The sequence below is a fragment of the Neodiprion virginianus genome, chromosome 1 (assembly GCF_021901495.1).
Source record: "Neodiprion virginianus isolate iyNeoVirg1 chromosome 1, iyNeoVirg1.1, whole genome shotgun sequence".
Classification (NCBI taxonomy): domain Eukaryota; kingdom Metazoa; phylum Arthropoda; class Insecta; order Hymenoptera; family Diprionidae; genus Neodiprion; species Neodiprion virginianus.
In genome coordinates, this window is record NC_060877.1 from 18,030,054 (window position 1) to 18,051,808 (window position 21,755).

At 37.5% G+C, this 21,755-nt stretch overlaps 1 protein-coding gene across 8 annotated transcripts in view; it reads right to left on the reverse strand.

The window, feature by feature from the left end:
• LOC124306338 (two pore potassium channel protein sup-9) overlaps positions 1–21,755 on the reverse strand; it is an 817,624-nt gene that overhangs the window by 330,924 nt on the left and 464,945 nt on the right. The window contains exon 1 of one of the 8 annotated variants that reach the window (XM_046766990.1): positions 11,229–11,249. The exons of the other annotated variants lie outside the window; for them this stretch is intronic. The gene's annotated coding sequence lies outside the window, so the exon portion shown is untranslated. Of the gene's footprint in view, positions 1–11,228; positions 11,250–21,755 lie in introns of those variants that run through there. 8 annotated transcript variants of the gene reach the window in all.

Below are 21,755 nucleotides of genomic sequence, written 5' to 3' on the forward strand. Positions count from 1 at the left end.
TAGTCCAATATTCCGAACCTCGGCTGCTAGAGCATCTATTTTCATATCGAACTTAGCCAGTGCTGTCAGGATTGTTATAATCCAATCTATGAAAATGATGAGAATATAGCGTAAAATGGGCAATACACTATTATTACGAATCTTTACGATTTTTTTTAATTGACTTGCTACGTACCATTAAGCTTTTCAAGCGTTAAATTCGATTGTACGGTTCCCTCAATGACGGACGGTTTGTTTATAGAAGAAATTGGATCCTTTGTATTTGACCGTAGGCTAGTTTTCGGTGCACTTCTTTTTTTTATCGTTTCGATATCCGAATCTTCATTACCACTGGAGAAGCATGCTGCACCCTCGATGTCAATCGGTGGAAATGGTCTAATGATAACAGACGACTGAGTCGATTTTTTTGATCCAATATTATCACGCTCCAAATCAGTATTAATATCAGACATTACCAAAGCCTCTGTACATTTAGTTTGTCCACGCTTAAATGTTTCTGAAAAAGATAACGAGTATATTTTGGAATTAATTGTTTAAAAAAAAAAAATAATAATAATAATAATGACTAGTGATTTGTACAATCATAATGACTTCTACATATTGGTTTGTACAATCGTTTTTTACATATGCATTGGCATACAAGCATGAAATTTAATTTAAAATTGGTTGAACGTACTTGTCGAAGCCAATATTTTTATAATATCGTGCTGAGGCCAGTTTTCGCTAACGTCCTCTTGATTCTCAACAGCCTTCAATAATCTCGATTCGTTTCTATATAGAGGCCAGTAACAATGCGTTTTCCGAGGTGTCATCAATTTTTCCGTAGCAAGACTAACGCCATCTTTGAATTCAATAACCGCATATCGATTAGATGCCATCTTTGAGAGACCTGAAAATTTAAGATTTCAGTTTTACCGATGAATGTCAAGATGGACGATGTGTACTCATTGCTTAACTGTATGATTCCAATTCACCTACATCCGAACATTATCCAACGACTAACTAATGCAATGGACTTCTGGTTCTCAAGTGTTTTTAATGCAAAATATTTAGTACATAATAGCGACGAAAGAAGATATAACACAAACCCCAATACACTTGATTAAACTGAATTATTATCATGGAGAAATGGGAAAACAACGAATGTTGATTTGTGTGGGAGCTTTACACGCTTTTTCGTAATATCACTGAGTGGGTGTATGGTCAATCTTTCAATGCGTGTATATTTCACTTTATGTATTCCTAGCAATGATAATGGGCATGGAATAGTAAAAAAATCTTCCTTGGTAGTGAGTTGTTTTCCTATTATCACAAATTTTCGAGTTTCGTGACAGAAAACTATATTCTGAACGTCAATCATATCACCGTTTTTCAGAACACAGCAACTATCAGCATTCCCATTAGTTCTAATAGTAAAGTTCGATGATTGAATGACTTTATACTGTGGATTTCTGCAGTTATCAGGTAGTGGGCCTTCTACATGAAGAGAAGTGCCAACAGGTACCAAATTATCGTTCATGTGTTGAGCGTACTTTGAACATGCAGTTTTCATTTTTTGAATTTCGCCGCAGCGCCGAGCTATTTGTTGCAATGGTTTTTCTGATTTGCGTATTATAGGTTTTAATGTTTGCATAAAATTTTCGAATTTAAAGGCACTAAACTTCTTAATAGATGCGTGTAACTTCGCATCCTCAACGAGGTGGATAATGCCATGCACGTTGTGCGTCAAGTGATGGACGCCGTATATTTTAGCAAATGACTTAATAAGGTGTTTCGCGAGTTGTGCTGCGTAGTTCAACTTATTTTGATGCTGCTCCACATCGCATAATATTCTTATCAAAACATGGAGCGTCATGAAGTGATTGTACATATCTTTTGGCAAACTCTTTCTCAAAACGATTGGCCCCGTATATAAAAGAAATTGTCGAAACTCGGTAGCTTTCCATTCCTTCAAGAACTCCAACAACTGTGGTCTTCGACCAAAATCTTGTGGAATAAATGGCCTCATATCATTTATAAGCCGTTTCGATATTTTTAGAATTTGTAAACGACCGAGTCTGTAGTTCATTTCGCCATGAATCTACAACGTTAACATTTTTTTAACAACACCCAGCAGAATTGAATGCATGTAATCTAAACTTACATTAGATACCAATCCCAATCCCGGTATAGAGTCGAGACACGTTCTTCTTTCATGGTACTTCTGATCGCTATAGTTCAAAAAATCTTTATCTGTTCGCCGTTATCATTTAATTTGGGGAAACACCTGCGATTTTTTTTTGTTTTTCCTTTCGTCACACATCGAGTGCAGCTATTAAACCCGTTAAAATTTTTCACGCACAAAATAAATGATTTTGCAGGTGCATCACAAACGATAAAACGAATTGAGAAGTTGTAATTTTTTCCGCCAATCATAATGCCATTGGTGGACAACTCAATGGCCTCTTCGACGAATTCGTTTAAATAAATATCCGCATCTTGAGGCTTCTTGTGGCCGTAGTACACTCCAATCATAAAAACTTCTTTGTACGGTATAATATTTCCCAAAATGGGCCAAAGCGCCGCGGTAGAAGACTTGAATAACGGGACCCGATCAATATTTATAGCAATAGCTATTTCATCAACTTTTAGATTTCCACTTCTATTGCAAATGTCCTGAATACTTGAGGCAAGTCCGAAATGGTAGTACTCTCCCGGAAAAACTTCCCGAATATCTGTTCGTTTCGTAGTCTGCAGTAAAGTACGAGGATCGCTTGGTAAAACTGTTGATAGGCTTGGGACAAATTTTAAGAAGTTAAGTGATTTTCTTAAGCTGTTATGCGATATTTTTTCGTTAACAGCCCATACCCCTAACTTCGTCTTAACATAATCGGCAATCTGCGAAGAGTCTACCAATGTTTCCATTCCGGGAACTTCAACAACGGAAGTTATATTTCTATCGTTATGCGGATTTTCGTCACTGCTCGGATGATTATCCATTTGAAAAGAATTATTTACAGCTTGTATTGAGATAGAATTATTTTCAGAAGATGTTCGAGAATCACGCGAATCATTTGAGTATGCTAGTTCAATCTTTTTTGGACAGGGTAATGTGTCGATAATCGTGTTTGCCGGAGACAACTCGGTTAATCCACTAGCGGGTTCAGATTGAATTTTCCACTGCTGCATAATTGTTGCAATTCGACGTCGTCGTTGCCGGCTAAAAATTTGAGAATCACTTTTTCTTTTGCGTGACTCCATCTGTAGAAGAGAAATTTCTTCTTAGGGCTTCGTAGATTTTCATGTGTACGAGCAGAACGCAGTGCAACTTCGATTAAGTTAACTTCCATAACATTTACATCTTGCCTTACTAAAAAAAAGGAAACAATTTTTTTCACGCTAATTCTCTTTCATGATATTCCGATCGCAACTATAAATAGATTTATAGGGCGGGGAAAAATTAAATCAATGAGTTAGATAGAAACTTACTTTTCCTATAAATTGCTTTTAAAATAGAAATTGTTTTTAACATATCCATAAATGTTCGTATTAATAGTTACACATTCCTGAAACTTCACTTATCGCTTTGAGCAGGCCTTGTGAAGGTACAGTATTTTTTTCAGATTCTTCAATCATGTCCTACATCGTGAAAATGACTCTAAAATAACGCTGCGACGCCGCCGCGCGGTAGCGGTGGACGGCAACCGGCCGCCCGCCATTACGTAGAGACTTCATGCGCATCGACACCTTTAATGATTTTTAACTCGAAAACGAAGGAAAACACCCTTCTGGAATTAATTCACAGGTTGTAGTACAGTTCAAGGAACATGTCAGAATTTTAAAAAAATTTTTTGATCGTATTAGTCACTGTTTTAAATATCTTTGAAAAATTAATTGTTAAATAAACAATTGATAACAACTTTTTTTTTGACATTTCGTATTTTTTTTTTAAATTCTATGGAGCTTTCCGCGTAATTTGAAAAAAAAAAATATATTGTATCTAATTTTTTGCCAAAGTTATGAATTTTTGAAAAAAATGGGAGTCTAATTTGTTATTGTTAATAAAAAATCGAATTTTGCATTATGAGATTCGCGCTTTGGCACAAAAATCTAACTCCTCCCACACAATCCACATGCCAAATTAAAAAAATATCTGAGAGATGACTGATCCGGTTGACGCGGAATAGCCCGTATGCACGTGGCTCTAGAGTTTTGTATAAGGATGATATAATAGGAAAGGCAAATGCAAGAAAAGCATTATACGAATATAAAAAGAAAAAGAAATTAATTTAAAAAAAATTAATATATTCCGTGATCAAATAATACAAAGCCTATACGAAAAGGAGATATTTTTTTAAATATATATTTGTATTGTCACGATAACTTTACATTGAAATAATATAATTAAACGTCGTACGCGTACAAATAACGTCGAATAAGAAAGAATTTTTTGCGTACACCGATTGAGGTTATGTATGCACGTGGCACAAGAGTTTCGTATAAGGATTATATAATGAGATAGGCAAATAGAAAAAAGCATTATACGAATATAAAAAGAAAAAATAATTAATGATTAAAAAAAATCAATCTATTCCGCGATCAAATAACACAAAGCCCACACAGTAAATGACGACACATTTTTGATTGAGGTTATTTTATACATACCGTGAAAATCGACCGTAAAAATGCATTATTTACACAATTACTTACCTCAGTATAATACAGCTCTGCTACATAACAAATTACACGATAATTTACACAATCCCAAATTTTTCCCAAGTTCCGAATGTTCGTCGTAGATAACGGGCACGGACCCGCACCTCGCACTGATTCGAGCTTCGTAGTGGAGGGGGGCGAAGATCAACAAGAGCAAGCGCCTATAGGGATCGTGCTACTTGCCTGAGTAGCTGCCGCGCCTCTTGATGCCTTATACGTTGACAAAAGGCTGTCTTCGTATCACAAATCACGTACGAATAGGCAGCAAGACTACAACAGCCGGATCCCGGAAAAATAAATCAAATCACCTTATTCCAAAAGTGATAAACCATTGATTTTTGTAAATGTTTCGAAGGTTGCTTCAAACAAGATAATTTTTTTCCGCAATGAAAACAAACAAGAAAACAGAACCTCGTTTCTTGTGAAAAATTATTCAAGCGTAACTTTATTTAACTTTTTTGGGACGTCCCATGGAGAGCAAACTTTGATCGTCTACTCATGGTTACGACAGGATATCCTTAAGCCATATTGTATCAATTTCGGGTCGAACAATATTCCACTAGTACCTCAGACATCTATAAGAGAGTGCACTGTGATCGTCTACTCGCGGTTACCGTAGGACGGCCTCAAGCCATCTTATATTAATTTCGACTAGAATAGTGTTTTACTAGTACCTCTCACAAACATCTATAAGCAAGCGCGCCACGGTGAGTCTTAATATTTTTAAATGAAAAGTTCGAGGACCCCAAAGCTACGATTGGGAATTTGTTATAAATCGTCTCTATAATACATTTTTCATCAACTTGAAATAATCCCCTGGGCCGTTTTTTTTATTTCTTAAAAATTCGTCAAAATTGCTATGTATAATAACTTAAACGCTAAATAAGCTGGTTCATTCTTATGATACGAGTTTGAATAAATATTTAAGTAAGTTAAAGTACTTGCAAATCATTATTGTAATAGTAACATGAATATTTTATTCAAGTATTTTTCAACAATCACTAAAAACTAGCCATATTTATAAAATTAATAAAATAATTTTTTTTTTTGAAAAAGAAATTTTTATTTGAAAAAAGTTACACGAACTTACAATGTGTATGTATTTTGTTATTATTTAGCGTTTAAGTTATTATACATAGCAATTTTGACGAATTTTTAAGAAATAAAAAAAACGGCCCAGGGGATTATTTCAAGTTAATGAAAAATGTATTATAGAGACGATTTATAACAAATTCCCAATCGTAGCTTTGGGGTCCTCGAACTTTTCATTTAAAAATATTAAGACTCACCGTGGCGCTGTGATCGTCTAATCACGGTTACGGCAGGACATCCTCAAGCCATCCTATATTAATCTCGGGTAGAACAGAGTCTTACTCGTACCTCCCACAGACATCTATAAGAAAGCGCGCTGCGATCATCTACTTACAGTTACGACTGGACATCCTCAAGACGTCCTACATAAATCTCGGGTAGAACAAGGTCTTGCTAGTATATCCCATATATATCTATAAGACGTCTTATCTTGGCAAGACACGAATAGGACTGTATCAGGATGCTCCCGGGATGAATTTTGCTGTGTGGGGAGCTATATCAATGTTGTAATGGCAATATAAATATGGACCCATCAAGTACCACGTACTCCAATTTTTTTTTTTTTTTTTTATCAAAATTTCTGTTTTTTTTTTCTTTCAATTTCAATTTTGATTTCAATTTTTTTTTTTTTTTTTGTCATCATTAGTTATAGTATATCAAAATCATCATTAGTTTCTAAATAAATTATACTTGGCAATAGTATCTGATTTGATGACAGTTTTGTAGGTGGCTGTTTTGTAGGTAATGTATGCATCAGGGTGGGCCAAAAAAATCGACTTTTTTTTTCACTTGGTTTTCCGAAAACTTGGTTGGTAGAGACCTCAAAAACATTCTCTCCGAGTATGAGTTCTTAATTTTAATAGGAAGGTCCTCCGCCTCGCAGTTTTCTATTTGTTCTTTTATGGTGAGGAAGAAAAATACATATCTCGGTATCTGCTCTTTTTTGTTCTAATTACACTTTGGCTCGAAATTTCTTCTTCTCACCTCATCACTCCAGCAGAAATTTTCGAACAACATTTTTCATATTTTTTCAATATCTTGAGTGCATTTTTTTGAATTCAGTTTTCACAGCTGATTTCAGGTTTCTTGTTAAAATAAATTCCACTTAACATTTTGTGTGCTATCTTTAAATTTATTGTAAATACTTTTTCTCTCAAATCCGCGTTCAGTGAATTGAAAATGCAATCAAAATGCTTCGCGAAACAATTTTTCCAGAGTTAATAGTTCAGAATATACGGCCAGCCGTACCGTAACAAATAAAATTTACCCTCACCTCCAGAATGACGGAGAAAGCACGTACAAAATCTTGGTCTACAGTTTCAAGTTGCGTTTCTCCCCTTATTCAAAACGAATGAAAAAAAGGAGCCTGATGTTCGGTTTATACGTGTACTGTGACGTGGATTTTTATTGCACCGCAGCCACCCGGAAAAGTGACCAAGAACTTACCGCGTGCACAATAATTTGGTGGCCCGTGATGTAAGCTGGAAACAAATTTAACCTTGCAAAAAATATCGCGAGATTTTGTTGGGCGCCTGGCATAGTTAACACGCCTCAAAATCTTTACATTCGCTAAACCTTGGAAAGTTACTCGGTCGCTTAGTACCGCGGAGAGAGGAGGGGTTATTTTTGGAGAGAAAGAGAGACACTCGACAACAGCACGCTATTCAACAAAAATTAAATAAAATAATATATTTTGCCATAACAGCAATACAACCACAAAAAAAAAGTAATGCAACCAACTTGTAAAGTGTCCCCTCTCAGAGTCTCGGATGCGCGAGTCTTTTTCTGGCGCGTTTTTTCGACATTACTAGCGATTGCGATCGCGTAATCCCTAATTTTTCGGCTCTTATTCTCGGAAAATATCTATGCCTTGTTTACAACTACAAGCAGTATCGGTATGGAGTCAGGGTCAATGTCGCGCGGAAGGCATAGATATTTTCCGACAATAAGAGAGGTCGCAGGACCTTCTAAAATAATCTAAAAAATTACGCATGTGTTTGATGATATCTTCATTGAGTCAAAAGATAGAAGTTGTGAAATGGTCATAGACTTTTTTTTTTTTGCCATCATAGAGGGACCTTCGAGAATTCAAATGAAGCTACACAAAAAATCATGAACCCTCTAGGACTGATATTTCTAATAGCTAGCAAGTGCACCGACCTCTTAATACATTGACGTCTGGCGAATTTAAAGAGGCGGTGAAAGCCTCCTTATCCTAAGATGATTACAGTCATAAAAATATATGATATGAAAGCGGCTGTGTAAGTTGTATACTTGTTACCTAAGTAATATTTGTTTCCATCGCAGTATATTCTAAAGTTACTGATTTCTTAAGGCAATGTCCTGTAGAATAGATTGATAATCCACTTTGTAAATTAGATTGAATCTAAAAACAAGATAACGAATATGTTTTCTGTAAAATATTTCATCGAAGCCTACGCATTTCAATGTTCATGAGTTGTTTACTGTTTCAAACCTACTTGAAATTCCAAGCATCTTAACATAACTTTAAAATGTGTTACAATATTTCACAACAATCAGTATCAATGCAATTTTCAATTCATATCATCTCCGCCCATCCCTCAGTATATCTAAATAAATATGAGACGAGAATTTAATTAAAACTGTGCTACGCTATTTAGCTGCCAAGAAAATCTTTTGCAACCCCTCAATATCTGAACATATTTTAGAAATTTTAGCTTATCATCGCGGAAAACTGTTTTACAGACATTGCAATTTCGAAAATTTTCAGGTGAGTTAAAAAATTAACGACAGATCCAGGAATCGAACCTGGTATCTAGAGATGCTTTGCCGGAGACTTACTTCACTAGACCACGTAGTCGTCCTGACTACACTGTTTGTGCACCATGTAGACCAAATCGCTAAGTTTGTCGATTGCTTACCCGAAGATACTGCAGTTTCCCAACATAGAGATGTACATGTAAATGTACAAAAGGTACATGCAAATGTACAGAACCTTACAAATAGTAAATAATTTCTTCTCACTACTTCGTTAATGTGATATAGTATTTTTAATCCATACCGAGGATTTTATCACACCAGTAGTACACTAAACAGATAGTTATATCTATGATAAGCGCGTTACGAACGTCGAGCGGGTAGGGCATCTTTTCGTTTTGTCGATTTACGATCGATTACGAATATGCAATACTCTACCGTAAAAAGTTATTTGAATACGAATTTACCTTTCATGCATTGAGCTAAAAAAAGGTAGCATTTTCTGTATCCTACTAATCCGTAAAAAATTTTTTGAAACGATGCCGCGAGCAATCATATCCGCCAAGCCGATCGAGCTGTTGTCAATTTGAGAATGATTTAGAAGACCCAAATTATAGCCATATGCTTGAATATACGAATAGCCACCTCACGTCTGCGGTCATTACTGATAGTCACGGAGACGATCATGTACTGTTGTACGATCAACCATATGTCGAACAGAAAATGAAGGATGTCACGAGATTTTTTATTGATGGTACATCAAGAGTCGCGGTAGCGACTCGAGACAAGTACATTTTCTCGACAGCCCGCGACACTCTTACTCCGCACAAATTGCTTATACACAGGACTATATCTATATACAAAAATTTATTTTCCTCATAGCCAATCAATTATAGAGTCTCGAAAAAAAATCACCAGTGTATATTTTTTATTTTTTTTTCTCTTTTGATTGAGACAATAACGAAGGCTGTGGCTGTAAGAATGTCGCCGATATAGCTTTATAACATGATCGACTTCGTTTCATTTCATTATTATAGAATTTCGTGGTCATTGCACACTTTTTATTATTATGATTATTTACGCATGGAAATCGTCATGACACCCGGCAACGAGACTGAAGTCAGCCGCACACCGTCGATGCTGCGGAGTTCTTTTAGGGCTACACCAACATGATGATCATAAATATGATCCTGATGGATAATACAGATCGCACGTTCTCTTTTTTTTTTGCGTGTGTGCGGTGCTCGTAGGTGCGTTAGAACGTGCTTGCGCGGGCATACCCATAGGCAAAACGCTCGGCTCACGGACGCATGCACACCACACACCGTCGGCCACGAGCGGCTAACCCCAACGTTCCAACACACACTGGGTGGATCAGGTGTATATATGGGACATTCTATACAAATTCAACATATCCATTCGTTGTCATATGATATAATAATTTATATGAAACATTATATCAATACGATAACGAATCAATATGAAATGTTTGGGCCTCCGGATTTTGTACGTAGGCTCGTAGTGAAAAGAAATATATGAATGAAGATTTAATAGGGAAAATTTAACAAAGCCTCATTCTAATACAAACGAATTTGGTTTTTTTTTTTTAATTGTTATTCATTCCGTTCCGTTATCCAAGTAATAAATTGATGAAGCAAAAATTTGTTCAACGGATCTCTAGTAATTTCTTTTATTGCACGTGAAATGAATTCATTGATTTTTCAGAATACGTTTGAGTTTTTATTTTAGAATTTCCGGCGATTTTGAATATTGAAAATAGCAATACTTCGCAAAAAGTCGTGAAATTAACCCCAAAAACACCAAAATTGGTGTAAAAAACTGAAGACAAGTACATTTACGTCGGAAGCTTTATCTATATCCCCACAAAAAAAATGTATTATGAAACTCTAAAAATACACAAAAAAAGTGTGTGTCAGCTCCGACGCACGACTGGATTTTACTTCTTACGAACGATAATTAATGTCGAATAGAAAAAGAAGGTAAATGAACGCATCTTCCAAAATGATAAGATAAACAAATATATGTCTGTAATTATTCGGATTATTTATATTGCTTCAAAAATTTCCAAATTTTGAGTGCATATTCGTAATAAGTGATCGCAAAAACCCCTGAGTACCGACTTTCGTTCCCGGCAAACGACTTTTTACATTTTCGGTCCGCCATATTGGATCCGCCATCTTGAATTTCTAACTTTTGAGTGCGGATTCGTAATTGGCGACTCTGAAAACTTTCGAGTGCCAACTTTCGCTTTCGTCATGCGACTTTTTGCGTTTTGGTCTGCCATATTGGATCCGCCATCTCGAATTTCTAACTTTTGAGTGCGGATTTGTAATCAGCGACCCTGAAAACCTCCGAGTACCAACTTTCGCTCTCATCAAACGACTTTTTGCGTTTTGGTCCACCATATTGAATCCGCCATCTTGAATTTTTAAATTTTGACTGCGGATTCATAATCAGCGACCCCAAAAACCCTCGAGTACAAAATCCAAGTTGATAGTAAGTAAGGAAAAATATGTGCCGCTAAGGGTTAATATAAGTAATATAAAATATTATATAAATGTAAAATATGTATATTAAATCATTTAATCAAAAATGACAAAAACACTCAATAAAAGATTTAGTTGTTCGTATTTGAAATGTATATTATGTATATTATTTATAAATGTAAACAATAAGCTGACCAATTAACCGCATACGTGTGTTTTTCGGATTTTTCTTCATTATCATCTCAATCAATTTCTTCCATATTTTCAAATATTTTGGCGTGATAACGTCACGTCTTATAAATTCATACGCAGGCACACAACACACACGTACAAACATACGCACACATTCAACTCTCAGACCAGAGGTAGTGAACTATACAGTGAGACTACGAAGCACCGCACAAAGAGGAGACCCCGAGTATAGGATACGCTGTGTCATGTATTCCATCTCATTCTTTTGCACGTTCAATATATATGTTTGTCTCTTTCTATAACGCCTCAAGTTTTCGTGTTACACTTGATCTTACTCCTCATATAATTTCCGTACCGGGCTCTATAACTCAAATCGTTTCTTAAGGAGTAAACTCCAAAAAAATATGTATAAAAATTTGAATCAAGTCCGCTCTCATATAATAAAGTATATATAGTCTTCCACATATCCTTTGCAAAAAGTTGTGGAATAAATTGATAACGAAAACGAATTTTCTTGACCTTGCTGAATTGTTGAGTAATATTATTCTTGGATATGCAGGTCGTGAACAAAAAAACACTTTTTTGTGTCAACGTTTCAGCCCGGATGGGGGCCCTCCTCAGAACAATTTATTTCAGAACATCTGCACGAACAGAAATTTGAAAATAATGTACAACTTAGTTATAACAAAATTAAATGTGAAAGGTTTAGGTGGATGTTTGTGCTAATATAAATGAGAGGAAGTACCTGATGATGAACTGACACTTTCAAATAACGAAGAAAAGGAACCAACTAGTACGTAGTAAATGCGTGTTAGAATAACCGAGTAAAACACAAATGTTCATTTTTAAAAAACACTACGACAGCGATACGAAACTCCCAAGCATTCGTCCTGGTTGTTAATTGAATAAAAACACACAACGACAGTTTTAGGTTTTGAGTCTGGAGCACTTTTGAACGTGTGGAACGTCCAGTGCGTAGTGGGGGGAGACCGATATCAGTCATTATCAGAGCAAGCACAGAGTCAACGGGTTAAATAGAAATCAGGAAATGTAAGAATGTAAAATCGAGAGCAAGCTCAGTCGGTAATAGGTAGTTACGATGGGTGTATCACAGAGGTGTAAATAGTACTCAGATGTTCAATATCTTGTCTTCGATTGACAGAATTGGGATGTGCAACGATATTGCACAATTCTAACAATAACCTATTGTAATACAATAGTTCAACGTCCATAATGCTGGCTTGAGAATAATTGAATGAATGATCAAAATCGATGGCATGCCTAATCAGTGCAGTATAATTATCCTCATGTTCATGGATATTGCGTTTATGTTCAGTTATCCTGGTGTGTAGTTGCCTACTTGTTTGACCTATGTAGGACATGTTGCATTGGTTACAGGGAATTTTATAGACTACACAAGAACGCATACACGGGGGTAAAGGATCCTTACCAGAGTCAAACATAGAGGATAGATCATGTGCACTTTTTCCCACAAATTGGATTTTATACTTAGAGAATATTCTGTTGAGTGACTCAAACAAACCCGCAACGTATGGGATGGAAACAAAGTTTTTTTGATCAACTTGTGCACCAGATGCATAATTGTTGTTGTTAGAACTAATCGATGACAAAATGGAATCGTATTTAACCTGTATATGTTTGTTGAGCAGACGAGTTGGATAGTCATTTCTTCGTAGTACCTGATGAATCAGGTAAAGTCGAATACGAGGATAATTATACTGCACTGACGAGGCATGCCATCGATTTCGACCATTGATTCAATTATTTTCAAGCCAGCATTATTGACGTTGAACCATTGTATTACAATAGGTTATTGTTGGAAATATGCAATATTGTTGCACATCCCAATTCCGTCAATCAAAGACAAGATATTGAACATCTGAGTACTATTTACACCTCTGTGATACACCCAACGTAACTATCCATTACCGACTGAGCTTGCTCCCGATTTTACCTTCTTAACAAATTCTAGTTTCCATTTAACCCGTTGACTCTGTGTTTGCTCTGATAATGATCGATATCGATCTCCCCCCACTACACACTGGACGTTCCACATGTCCAAAAGTGCTCCAGACTCAAACCTAAAACGGTCGCTGTGTGTTTTATTAAATGAACAATAATCATGAATGTTTGGGAGTTACGTATCGCGATCGCAGTGTTTTTTTGTATTTTTTTGTTCGTATTCTATTATTCTAACGCATTCACTACATACTAGTGGTTCCTGTTCTTCGGGAATTGAAAGTGTCATCCCACACTAGGTAATTCCTCTCATTTATATCTGCATAAACATCCCTGCTTATTATCTAAACCACTTATGTTTAATTCTGTAATAACGGAGTTGTACATTATTCTATTATTTCTGTTCGTGACAGATCTTTTAAATAAAATTGTTCTGAGGAAGGCCCCCATCAGGGCTGAAACGTTAACACAATAAAAAAGTGTTTTGATGTCTCGACCTTCATATCCAAGAATAATATTACTCAGCAAAACAGATACATTTGCAGACAAAGTCAACCACTATTCCACAGCGGAATCCACAAGCTATGCGAAGTCGACTTGTTTCTCCACTCCTCACAATCAGTAACAAAAAATTGCGACGTTAGACTAACATCTTTCGAAGACACATATTGGACGGAACTTTCCGTCACCAACGCTTGGATATTTTCCTCAGCAAAACCAGAAACCGTACACATATTATGTCCGAGCGACCACACCTCGCGAATCGCCATTTCAGGAGCCGGAATATTACGACTAAATAACAAGTGCACCGGTCACACAGGTGAGGTAACACTCTCCACAACTAGGTATTCAACCTCGTCGGAAACTCACTCATACATCCCGAACTTTACCCTCGATCTGGACCGGATATACAAAAACCTTAATTTAAATGAAACCACAAATTTATCCTTAATTGCAATCCCCCAACTCCACAAAACCTCGCACATGAATGTATATGCCTTGGCCAATACCGGACTATCGCTGCATGATATCGTAAAACAAGCTACTGACATCAGCACACACCACTGCACACAGCGCTATATGTTTCACATCAAGGACGCTCTTACAGCGGTGTAGGTTTACTATCTCTCGCAAACCTATACTTATTCTACCGTCACTCATGCCTTGGCAAAGTCATTACTCTGTGCATACATTGTAAAGCAAAAAAAAAAGAACCAGACAATTAGAGCCAGACAAACAGGGTGTGACAATCCAATCGAGCTAAATATTATCCACCCACCTACTTCTTCTGTCCTACCCATTCCCAACGAAGTAGAAACCCATGATGCAGTTCCTTACACACCACCTCCGCTTCCTTTAAACCCACAAGTACTTAAAACCTTACGAAAACCTTATTACAAATAGGCAACTACTATATTGCTACCAAGATCTGCTGTTGCGCTACCAAACAGACATAAGTAAAATATATGCTTGTGTACACTACTGCATTAAAGCGATTGTAATGACGATCTTATACCCTTAGTTTACAATTAGCCCAAAATATATCTACACTCATAACCGATATCATTGTACGAATAGGTAAAACTCTGTATCTCAAAAAAAAAAAAAAAAAAAATAGTATTACTTAGGACCCAGCGAATCAAAGAAATCATTGTTGTTTAATTTTAAGTGTACTAACCCGCTTCCATGCGCATTAACCCTAGGCGCCTAGCTTTAAACAACATTATGTAACCATAGTATTATAACTATATGCCTTACGCTCATACGCAATCCAGAATATGAACTATACTATCTCAAACATAAACTTACTATTACAAACACTTATCCTCAAATATCCAATTAATGTTGCTAAACGCATCAATCAATATTCAATCTACATTCATACTGCGACTACATACTTGTAAACACACACCAATTATCATTTTCATATATACGGACAACATATTATATTCAGATTATAAATACCATACACTACCCATAATAAGAAAAATTGTAAAACTAATTTTAAGCACATACTTTGAAATCATGTTTCACTACTGTATATGACATTTCCACCTTCTTGCTTTCCATATTCGGGACCATATCTACCGCTATGCTCCCTCTGACGGGGGGGGGGGGGGGGGTTACGTCCAGCATGCCACTTCTCTCTATTTTTCCTACTCGCTAACTCTCCCACAGTTCTTACATTAATCTCATGGTCTCTGTCCTGTCCTCTTATCTCTACGTAGTCTCACGCTATTTACTATCGCGCTTACTCATCAAATTCTATTTCCTACCTTTAGCACCCGTGCGTTTCAAGTCTCTAGCTACACTCCTATTCCAACGCCCGACAACTCCACATCTGGACTTCTTATACATATATCTTTCGCACAGCACAATTCATTCCTACCGGTATCTCAAGTTCTACGCAATAAACATATAATCGATGTATCAAACATACTCAAGTTTATTCAATCCTCATCCTGATTTCCGGTTGACCTGAAACGTGAAAGCGAAGCCAACCAGGTTACTCCTTCCGCTCAGGAGTAAACTCTACTCATGGACGTAACAACGGTTTCAAAAAATCGATTTCATGAAAAACATTTAAAAAAATCTAAAATACTTTTAAGATTAAGATGCCGTTGGACCCAGGTCGAAAAAATAATTATTTTCGCAGATATTGAATATTTTGTGGAGCGGTGCAGCGCTCCGCGCTGCGTCGGTCTCAACGCAAAAGTTGAAACAATTTGGGCCGATAATTATCCCCAACGTCTCCAGAACTTTCATGAGGCTTCTCAGGCCATCATTTAACACTAATACCGCGATATCAGTTGCAATATCAATGATTTTTTTGCTTCTGGTGTGGGACAAATTAACAAACCTAAAACTTTGAACGCGTTTTTCTCGAAACGACTTTTTTGAGTGCGGCATGCAGCAAAACTCAAGCAATTTTCATCCGATCAACTTCAAATTTTTACTGTACCAATGACAATATATTATCTAATGAACTACATAGGATTTTTTCGATATCTCAATAATAATAAATGTTACAGCATGTTTCAACGAGAAATTTTGCTCAAAAATCATGCATTAATTTCAAAAGCGTGCCTATTATTTAAAAATCATTTTTTTTCCAAATCCCTACGCACTTCACTTCAAAATATCATACTATTAACGAAAACACTGCGAATTTTTTTTTAAGTCGACGTTGAAGAGAGTTTCGCTGCGTGCCGCGAACCACTGCGGAGACAACAGCACCTGACGCGGGAGCTTTCCCAGCGCCACCATGCGGCGTGAAAAATATGTAAAGAATGTTTTCTGAAGAATTAATAAACAAGGAAAAAAACGGAAATTTTTTTTTCAAATATCTCTCATGTTTCCCACAAGAAAAAATTGTTGAAAAATGTAAAAAAAACAGGGGGCCACAGTAGTGTTGTCCCTTAAACATACGTTGAAACGTATAGGAGGTGGGACAAACATATCAGTATGTGAACTTTTAGCTATCTTTCAAATTCCTCACAGTTTGTTAATCATATTTTGTTGAAATGTATATATTTTATGTATATATTTTTATTGAAATATATATATTTATTTCACATTTATATGAATAAATTATATTACTTAAAATTATGTGTAACTGTAATTATAATAAATATAAAATATATACATATATATATATATATATATATATATATATATATATATGAATGCATTGTTGGAGGCAGCATCTGTTGAAAGAAATAAAAATACTTAGTAATCACAGTTTATTGATGGCATAATTAGCATTATTTCATAGCTTTGTCACACGGTATACCACAACCCTGAAGGTAAATCCCCAAATAGTTCAAAGAAAGGAATATTCCATTAATAGGTAGAAATTTTCTATTGTTTTATTGATCATGTGGGTGGGGGTGGGGGAACTTTTCAAAGAATAGCGGCTGGATGCTTTGAATAAATGTTTTTTATTCATCAACAATTACATCTGTTTTCAGCTTATACATAATAATGGTGATAGATCATCATATTTTAAATTGAGCAAATAACTTTACAGATATTTTCGTTATTCACACAATAATAGTAATAATAATTAAACATTCTATCTCAAAATTGACTTATACCAATTTCTTTACAGTACCACTAATCGGATCATATTCAACAATGCGGTCATGCAAGATCATGCAGTAGGCAGAAGTGTGTGGGGGAAACGCAATGCTAGAGTCAAATTCCAATGAAATGTCCACAGGTCCAGTTTTCAATGTTTCGTTCTGCTTGGAGCAATCGATGGCGATAAGGGGGGCTCAGTTTATAAATTCACGCTTCGATAGCAAAGGCTCAGCTTGTTTGTTGCAGTAGGTCATTTGAAACCAAACATACATATCATAGAGAATGGTGTATTGATTATTGTATATATCAAGATGCAAATTTCCGTAGGGATAGCACTATGAGTTGAAGAAGAGTTTTACATCTCTGATCCGACAATGAGCAAATACGCTGGCATTTCTAAGAGGCTCGTTTCTCCTTGCAGTTTGAAATCCTAGAACGACATATCTCGGCTTCTCAAGCTGCGTCGATGTCTTGACTGACTATATATGCCGCGTTGTTGATGGGAGCATCGGATACACGTACGTTTCCCAAGAACGAAAACTCATGGATATGGCCGGATCCTTGGTGATGTAGTTGAGTAGCTGGATTTTCGGTTTATCTGCCAGTTTGATGTAGGGCAACAACCACTCGATGTTATTTAGGGTGATTTTAAAGTTTTCCGTGATCGAAGCCTGAATCACGGCATTCAAATCAGTGTTGGAACGTGTGAGAATTAACTCATGTTTAGCATTGACGATGACTCGACGATAATCTTCGGCGAAGCCTAGCACATAATTTAACGGCAAAACAACATCGAAATTTCCAGCGGCATCGGTTAGTTCCTTATCCCCACTCAACCACCCGGTATTCTCCAGACTATATTGCTGGCCTGGAGTCAAGGATACGTAACCCTTCATAGTGCTGGTGATGCCAACATTTTTATTCCGATCAATCTCTACACCGTTCAACTCGTAGCGAACTTCCTCAAACAAATGACAAACGGCCATATTGATCAATTTCGTAACCGTCACCGCAGCCACACCATCATCCTTTGTGATTTTTCTATGAATGTGTAGAGATCTTTTACTGGGCAGTAGACACAAGTCTTGATGTTTGACAACAATATGGATTTCATCGTTGTTCTGGAAGGTGGATGATGCAAACGGCTGATGAGCATGAATCTCAGAGGGCGCAATCGATTCGTCGAATACCACAGGTTTCTGTATTCTTATTATTCCTTCCATGGTAACACACACGCAGGATACAGCGAACAGGAATTATTGTTTTCCAAAATTTCCACGTAATCAAAAACCCAGGCTCTGGAGAAACCGAACGTTCAGAGGTGTCAGTCTCGTAGGCGGTGTAAACGTTGTCAGAGGTGTCGGGCGACTGATGATTTGTGCCCATGACATCTGACTTTTATAACTCTTACCCAACTTTCTCGTCTCAAACACGATCCCCATTATTTCAGTATTTTCATGTGTAAACGCACAGTAATCGTTTCACCGCGAAAATTGATCAGCTCGTCGTCTTGATCAACTATTCTCAGCTGTAAATGCTGTATGGACAATACGGCGATTGGCAGGTAAATGATGCTGGCAGGCACTTCGACAATCTTATATCCTGATGGAACGGTTGGGAAAAATTCATGAATCGTGTGAGCTCGCCGCTCGTTTATGTACGCCCCAGCGGTTATGTTACCCTCTACGCATAAAGTATTAACCTTCAGTATAGCCACTGGTAATTCAGATTTATGAGTAACGTCTCGTGCTAGCTCAACCGCTTTAAATCCCAATCATCGGCCGATGGAATCTTTGGGTTTAAAGGTTACCACATGATTGCACGTGATTTCACCGTTCAGCTCGTTGTCGTTAGCTCTCAGACTGAGGGTGATGTCGGAGGGTAGCTCCTTACGCAGAAATTTTTCAATATCCTCAATTTCATAGCATCCCGTGGGTATTGTCATGCTCTCTCTGCTGTTGTCCGCCCGTTTCAGGTGAAATTTATTACACGTGTCATAAATATTGGGTATTGAATTAAATGTGAGGAACTCGACGAGTCCGAGAACATAGTTTTTCTCCGGTGATAACTCGATTGGGGGGAAATATTGAGCCTCCAGCACGAAGGATATGCCTGTCAGTGTTAACGTCAACGATACCGACATGACCAATGCTTGCTCTTGCGGCACTTGTCTTTTTATAACTGTTCGCCGAGAAATTTGAGGCATAAGTGCCCGCAAACCACAGTATCATATTACTGATACCTCTTATGATTGTATTCAACGCCACCAACACCGAAATACCTCATCAGGTCCTTAGGCGGTTTCAAATCACCGAAACTATCGAAATACGCAACATGGCCACCATTTTTCTTGTATGCAACCCAATGTGTCCCTGGGCGGCTTTTATCGTCAAGATTAATAATTGCGGATTCTCGCATTTTTGCTCCCGATTAAGGCAGATCATTCTGCATGAAAACACCGCGAAAATGCGAAATTTTCATATTTTTAGCATATTTGAGTAAATCAACGTTGGTAAGAGCTCGGTGTGGTCGCTTTATCAGCTTTTTGCTGGACGTAAGTACAGGCCCATTCCGCTGCGGTAGGGTCGCAGGTATAATCCCTTGTCCAAAGAAATCGCCTCCATTGTTGTATTGTGCCGTTTGGTCTCGTTCAACCGATGTTTGTTGGCTCTAGCTTCATTGACAGCATTAGCTATACCCGCAGCACCACCCGCAAAGCTCCAGTAGCGCTCAGACCGGCCAGAATTGGAATGAGAAACGGCAGGAAGCCGCTAATTTTATCAGGCACAGGTATAATGCGAGGCATACGAGCATTCTTCCCAGTCCCACGCGTAGCCGCACGAGCACCCGCCAACGCCGACTCAACGGCTTTATAACCCGGTCGCATGGCGACCTTTGCTCCTGTGATGATGGATTTAAGATTCACCGTTCTCTTCTGCTGTTTACTCTTCCCACCTGTTCTAGATTTCTTCTTCGCAGCCACTCCAAGTTTCGAGCGCTTCGCAGCTAAGCCCATTTAGAGTTTAGATTTAGCTTTCATGGTGTTAGTGACTCCCCAGGCTACCGCCTTTTCACCCTCACTGGCGTCTTTGGCCAAGACGCGATTCCACGTCTTCTCAGCGAGCGCTTTGTCGGCAAGATTTCTCAGTGCAATATCGTGATTCTTTGCGTTTGCAATGTCGTGGTCTTTGCACGCAGCATCCAGCGGATTGATCCCCAAATCGTTACGAGCCAACCTCTTGGTTAATTTCATTCCAGGTCTGCAGTACTGATACCCTGGTACGTGCAATTCAACTGAGAGATGATTGATGATTTTATTTAACAAACCACCACCGCGTTTCTTCCGTGTGCACGTCCTCATAGTCGGGCAACAACTAACGTGACTTCTATAAAAGGGGGAATTTATATACCGTCATTTTAGTTCTCGTTGTCATGCTAACGAAGCATCATGAGATTTCAAGATCAGCCCGATAAACTACTTATCGCGAATTTCAATAAAATGGTTCGACGCGAAAAAGGGAAGATAGAAAAACGACATGGAAAATTGTTACCAAATACCGTGAGAGCAATTTTTGCGGGCCATCGAATTGTGGTCAAACTAACGCCCTTCTCTCACTCATCACGCACGGCAATGGATTGCGATTCGAAAATGTCTATGTCTATTCGAAATCTCTTATCCAGCCAAAGTATCAATTTTTGCAAAAGTTACTAGAACCCGTGCAGGGTGTGGGTTATTTCCCGTTCCGTGAGAACGACGAGGTTGTAAAACCAGAAAATGCTCGCCCCAACTCTGTTATGATTTTCGACGATGTGGCCTGTGAAAGCAAGATAATATCAGAGCATACTTCAGCATGGGCAGGCATCACGATATCGATAGCTTTCATCTAAGTCAAACGTATGCGCGCATTCCAAAACACCTAGTGCGTGACAATGCAAACTTATTGGTGCTATTTCGACAGGATGATATGAATCTGAAACATATCTGCAACAATCATCAAAACACAGACATGACGTATCAGCAATTTAAAGACTTGTGCTCGGCATGCTGGAACAATGACAAATACAGTTTTCCCGTAATTGACAAGGATAGCGAAATCAATGGGGGACAATATAGGAAGGGGTTTGACTGCTTTATAAGCATGAACTAACATAAACTTCCACAGTTTCGTTCAGAAAACTTTTTTTCATTTCCTGGAAACTTGTTTTTATTTTCTGAAGACTTTTCTCGTGGTAAACAAATGAAAATGAATAATTTCTCAATATATTAATAATAAATAAATAAATAATTCTTAAGTATATGAATTCACATTTCAAATCCAGTCAATATCCTTTCCGGCTGATGGCGGATCGTCGGAGGCGTCAAACGCAAATATTTACAATAATTCTACGTCTACAGTTTTATCCTATAGCTATTGGGGGGCTGGGACAAACCCCCAAGGTAGGGTGTCGGTCTGTCCAAGTATCAAT